Genomic DNA, 6,967 nt, shown 5'->3' with positions numbered 1-6,967 from the left:
AATAATAAAATAAATGAAAAAAAAATGGAGTCCCTCTGTTCCGAGAACAAACCTTTTCTGATTAGAGTGATTAGGATAGAATTCGGCCTGGGCGGGAATGGACCCTGTGACCTGGGGCTTACAAGGCAGGTGTGTAACATCATTTCTGTGACCTCGAAGGTTGTCTACTCAATTTATATGTACATAAAAAGCCCACTCCGCGGCTTAGGTTTAAGGTTTAAGGGCAAACAGCTCTAAAGGATAGGTTAAGCTTCTACGAATCCAAATATCTATTCGCGTCGTAAGTATTAAAATTTGAACTATCTTTTTCCTCTTTAAAACTTTAAAAATTCAAACTTTTAAGCATCCGGAAAGCTCAATTGTTCGTTCACGTGTTTCGTCCTTATTTGGACTCATCAGTTGGACATAGCTGGGGATTGAACCCGAGACCCTTGGATTAGGAAACAGAGACCTTTACATGGCTTGCTTGTTTCGTTGTAAAACTCATGTAGTAATTTAAAGGATAAAAAAAAAAACATATATACATATTGTTACAATCCTACAGTTCATAAAAACTTTCAATAAGCAGTAATGTTGACATACGTTTCAAACATACGTAATAAATCTCATTTTTCCATGCATAATTTACTTATGCATTACGAATGCATAAATAGTCAAGTATGCTGTGTTGCTATTTGACGAATTGTGCATGTCACCGCAGCATTATACCTACGTATTTGCTAAAAATAGATTTAATTAACCGCAATTAAAACTAATTAGTAAAGCTGGAGTAATCCATGCCAATAATTAATAGATTTATGTGGAGGACAGAATTGAATTATAATATTAGATTTACATGAAAACACAGGTGAGAATGGAGGAAATGCTAAAGATTAAGATAAAAGACATCAGTGGAATAGTCCTACATAGAAATGGACGCGTCACACAAAGGATCTAATAAGAGACCGCCTTGATATGTTGATAATGGGAGTCCATTTAATAGAGTCAAACTCTAGGTCTCTAAAGACATACCCAATGGACCTTCTCATGGCCAAAACTGCTAAAACAAGAGGTAAAAGACAAACACAGAAGATAACACCTCAAAGACGGATATGGAACAATACGTGGCAGGGACCAACATAAATAACCCACTTATCTCCTCCATGTCTGTTTGCCTTGTATGGCACATACCAGAGTGAAATTTGCAACATATTTTGCTTCAGTCAAATCTGGATAAACTGGAATCCAAGGAACAGACGACTTTAGCTTTTAGTTTTAAAGGATTCCACTTTAAAGATTTTCAAGTTCAGGGAGGTCCGTTTTGTCAAATTCCGATTTATTAAGGCTCAATTTTCCACTTTAAGGATAATTTTGGGCCAAAAATGAAGGGTCTACGAAAGGTCCAGCATATCCAGGTTTGATTGTCTTATTATTATTTATATTTTGCATTATTATTACTTTTGCAACATTTGTTGAGGACACAAACAGTGCGATGCTATCATTGGGCACAGAATAGGTCGTATGGGGAACACTGCATTTGAAATTATAAAATATAAAAAATAAATCACATTGGAATATAAAAGTGTGCGATGGGATCTTGGTTTGAAATCGGTATAGTGAGGTGGTCGAGAGAAGAAGGCTCTGCCGTTTGTGCAATCGCCCTACGAAAACCGCAGATTCAACCGCCGGCGGTTGAAGTTAAAGTAGGAACACACTACCATCACGTCACGTGAGAGTAGAGTGTCCTGGACGAGATTACCTACAATAGGTATTGTTGGAAATTTTTTTACTACAATCATCTTTCTGACTACCATGAGTTCACGTGACGTGCCTTGATGGTAGTATGTTCCTAACTTAAAACATCCGTCTCTATATAAAAAATAAATCACATTGGAATATAAAAGTGTGCGATGGGATCTTGGTTTGAAATCGGTATAGTGAGGTGGTCGAGAGAAGAAGACTCTGCCGTTTGTGCAATCGCCCTTATCGCCCTACGAAAACCGCAGATTCAACCCCCGGCGGTTGAAGTTAAGGTAGAAACACACTACCATCACGTCACGTGAGAGTAGTGTGTCCTGGACGAGATTACCTACAATATAGGTATTGTGGGAAAACTTTTCACCACAATCATCTTTCCGACTACCATGAGTTCACGTGATGTAACGTGACGTGATGGTAGTATGTTCCTAACTTAAAACATCCGTCTCTGGAAAACTACCACTTGAGCCCAAAATGAATACTAATGGAAATCCGATTTGAATCCCATTCAAAAACGAACTGAACCGTCTCTCTATCACGAAACTATAATGCACTCACTATATTTGCACTCCTAGAGTGTCCCGTGTGTACACTATTGGTAATATTTCTGCACTCCTCAGTGGAGTGGCGAGAGATTTCCAAGGGGAACTTATAAACCAACTAGCAGGTTGCCCGTATTCCAAAACTGAAAATTCATCATAACTCAAGAACAGTTTAGATTTCGGGTTTCGGGAAGATCCTTTCTTCTTGCACGTCTAGAACATTATGTTAGGAATTCAATTGGATACGAATATTAGGAATATTCTTACCAAATTTCAGCTTTCTAGGTGTTGGGGTTCTGGAGATAGAGCGATCAGTGTGTGAATGAATGAAATGTCACCAAAGGTATTATGAATAAAAACTGCACGCATTGATATTTGAATGAATAAGAAATGTATAATTTGATAGAAGGAAAAAGATGAGTCCCGTGTGTACACTATTGGTAATATTTCTGCACTCCTCAGTGGAGTGGCGAGAGATTTCCAAGGGGAACTTATAAACCAACTAGCAGGCTGCCCGTATTTCAAAACTGAAAATTCATCATAACTCAAGAACAGTTTAGATTTCGGGCTTCGGAAAGATCCTTTCTTCTTGCACGTCTAGAACATTATATATGTTAGGAATTCAATTGGATACGAATACTTATTAGGAATATTCTTACCAAATTTCAGCTTTCTAGGTGTTGATAGAGCGATCAGTGTGTGAATGGATGAAATGTCGCAAATGTCGTTTCTCGCTTAATACACTCTAAAGGTGTGACCAAACATAGTCGAACGGCAGTCAATCGACAAAAAGGAACTATGTTATCAAGGCAGTGTGGACGGTTCAATCGACATTAATTCGACGGTGACGCGACGGCCAATTGACTACGTGTGTGAATCAAAGCGAAACTGGATTTGCTGTCAAAGCCACTTCTGAGGAAATGTAGACACTTCGACACAAGCTGGGACAATTCCCAAAGAGCCAAAGACAGTAACGAGCTTGATGCCACTAAAATTGAACCATTTGTTGAATAATTTAGGTAATGAGCTAGGAAATTTTGGTGAAGAACTTGGTACGAAAATGGAAAAAACCCTTTGTCAAACATTGGGAAAATATGTTATCCATGATAGTGATAGTCAACAAAAAAAGCTACAAGAGCTAATTTAGGTAATGAGCTAGGAAATTTTGGTGAAGAACTTGGTACGAAAATGGAAAAAACCCTTTGTCAAACATTGGGAAAATATGTTACCCATGATAGTGATAGTCAACAAAAAAAGCTACAAGAGCAGCAACAACAACAATACTATCAACAGCACGAACCAAAGGGAACGCAGGATTCATTAGAAGTGAAGTATGGAACCCAATGCAGAAAACAATAAAAAAACAAAGATCTCATAATAAAACTGATTTTTTTTTCCAATAACGAACGTATCAGGGCTTTAATTATAGGTAATGTAGTTCAGATTTGTGCGGCTTTGGATTAAGAGTTGGAAACAACAATACTATCAACAGCACGAACCAAAGGGAACGCAGGATTCATTAGAAGTGAAGTATGGAACCCAATGCAGAAAACAATAAAAACCAAAGATCTCATAATAAAACTGATTTTTTTTTTTTCCAATAACGAACGTATCAGGGCTTTAATTATAGGTAATGTAGTTCAGATTTGTGCGGCTTTGGATTAAGAGTTGGAAAAAAAAAATATTTGGAAAATACATCTTTGAAAGTTTGAACAAGATAAATCTGGCAGAACACACTCATCATTGATATTGAAACCAAAGATCTCATAATAAAACTGATTTTTTTTTTTCCAATAACGAACGTATCAGGGCTTTAATTATAGGTAATGTAGTTCAGATTTTTGCGGCTTTGGATTAAGAGTTGGAAAAAAAATATTTGGAAAATACATCTTTGAAAGTTTGAACAAGATAAATCTGGCAGAACAACAGAACATACTCATCATTGATATTGGGTGCTTCAGTAATGTCCGATCTTACCAAGATGAGTTTTCACTGTTTTCAGTACCTAATCCAGAATTCAAGAAATACTGGCCTGTGTAAATCAAATGGGTGACGTCAAAGAAAACCCTTGACAATGTGTTAACTCTTAGTGGTAAGATCGCCCATAAATCATATTCATTAGAAAAATAAAATTAGTTGTCAGAATCATGGTGCACAATCAAATAGTGATCTTTGGTGACAGATCCGGATATGGAAGAAGAAGAACCACGATTTTACGCAGAATTTGAAAAGAATATATAGACTTTATGTATAATTTGAAAATGGAATGGTTTCGTCGATTTAAACTGATCCCAAGGGCTAGATCCTTGACAAATGGAATGTGCCTAAAGGCATGTGATGTTTTCCAATCCACTCGACCCCAACATAAAATAAAACCTGACATCTCTACAAAAAAGAGGTTTTCTTCTAAAAATCGCTGAGCCGCACCAATATATCTACTGAGTTTTCAGTAATCCAGAATTCAAGAAATACTGGCCTGTGTAAATCAAATGGGTGACGTCAAAGAAAACCCTTGACACTGTGTTAATTCTCAGTAGTAAGATCGCCCATAAATCATATTCATTAGAAAAATAAAATTAGTTGTCAGAATCATGCACAATCAAATAGTGATTTTTGGTATCAGACCCGGATATGGAAGAAGGAAGAAGAAGAACCACGGTTTCAGGCAGAATTTGAAAAGAAGATAGAGATTTTATGCAGAATTTAAAAATAGAATAGTTTCGTCGAATTAAATTGATCCCAAGGGCTAGATCCTTGACAAATGGAATGTGCCTAAAGGCATGGTGATGTTTTCCAATCCACTCGACCCCAACATAAAATAAAACCTGACATCTCTACAAAAAAGAGGTCTTCTTCTAAAAATCGCTGAGCCGCACCAATATACTGAAATAAGACAAAATCAAAAAGTCGGGGGAATTGAATGCTGTCCAAAGGGCTATATGAACCCAAGTTTCTTTGTAACACCTTATTTTGGTAGGTCCGACTACTTTTGTAGTGGATTTCGAATCTGAAGGTTGGCGGTTCAAGTCCAAGTGGAGTCAGAAAATACTTTCAGGGTTGTGCAAATTTTCCTGTGTTCTCGTGTTGATCCCTTGATCCAGCAACTAGCACCTAAATAGGAAAGATTCTCTCTTCGCGTCCACTTGAGAGACATACTATGTACTATACGGGATGAGTATATGCTACGACACAGACAAGTCTGATGTAGGATTTGTCAAGAATAGTGAACTTTCATCACGTCTATCGTGACGTCTTCCTTCGACATCCAATCACCTTTATGACGTCCAACGCGACGGTCCAAACCATTTCATCCGTGTGTCCAAATCGAAGATTATTGGACAGAGAAAATATTAATTTTCATAAGTAGGCATCACTTCTACCTACAAGTTTATCATATCCCTCCTCCTCCTCCTCCTCTTCCTCCTCCTCCTCTTCTTTTTCTCCTCCTCTTTCTTCTTGTTCTTCTTCTCCTGCACCTTCTGCGTTTTCTTCTGCTTCTTCTTAGTCGTTTTCTTCTTCTTCTTCTTCTCCTTCCTCTCCTTCTTCGTCTTCTTCTTCTTCATATAAGTTTGAAGTGTATTATTTTACTCCCTCTTATGTATTAGATTATTATGCCCGGGTAACATTAGAGCAGTGGGAGTAACATTGCCAGGTAATTTTACTAATGTATTTGCATACCATGTGTAGAAGAATATGTGTAGGGTAAGGTTGTCAGTTTGGGGTAAATAGATCCCACGTGACAAGTTTATTTTCTAATAAACCGTCTACAATTTACACTTCACAATAGACGCATTACATAAATTCTCCATAAAAACTCAGGAGGGGCATACCGAGGAGCAGCCTAACCAAATGCAGACTGTCTGAGAGACCTAGATCTTTCAGACCGCGATTTGTCAGACGGTCTGAGAGACCTAGATCTCTCAGACCGCGATTTGTCAGACGGTCTGAGAGACCTAGATCTTTCAGACAGCGATTTGTCAGATGGTCTGAGAGACCTAGATCTCTCAGACCGCGATTTGTCAGACGGTCTGAGAGACCTAGATCTTTCAGACCGCGATTTGTCAGATTGTCTGAGAGACCTAGATCTTTCAGACCGCGATTTGAGAGACCTAGACTGTCTGAGACTGTCTGAGAGACCTAGATCTTTCAGACCGCGATTTGTCCGACTGTCTGAGAGACCTAGATCTCTCAGACCGCGATTTGTCAGACGGTCTGAGAGACCTAGATCTTTCAGACCGCGATTTGTCAGACTGTCTGAGAGACCTAGATCTTTCAGACCGCGATTTGTCAGACGGTCTGAGAGACCTAGATCTCTCAGACCGCGATTTAAAGAGGTGTTTTTTGTTTTTCCCCCGAAAAGTTGACGCTGTTGAGTCTGTTTTGAATTTGTCTTGCATGAAGAAGACGAAGAAGAAGAGGAGGAAGTAGAAGAAGACTTCAATAAAGACAATTTTGTCCTTTAAGTTCTAAACCTTCTGAGGAATTCTCGGATGCTGCTCAGAAGCAGTTTTAGACAAACCAATGAAAAAGAAACACTTATAACTCACTAACACTGAGACTCTCCTTTAGAAAACGAAGAAAGCAACAACATCATTGAAACCATTGATATGGATATGGATAGCTTTCAGTCTTATTTCCACATACGATTTTTATAAATACCTATATTGTTGCATCATTTTCACCTATTC

The sequence above is a fragment of the Diaphorina citri genome, unplaced genomic scaffold, assembly GCF_000475195.1.
Source record: "Diaphorina citri unplaced genomic scaffold, Diaci psyllid genome assembly version 1.1 scaffold508, whole genome shotgun sequence".
NCBI lineage: Eukaryota > Metazoa > Arthropoda > Insecta > Hemiptera > Psyllidae > Diaphorina > Diaphorina citri.
This window is presented reverse-complemented; position numbering follows the sequence as displayed.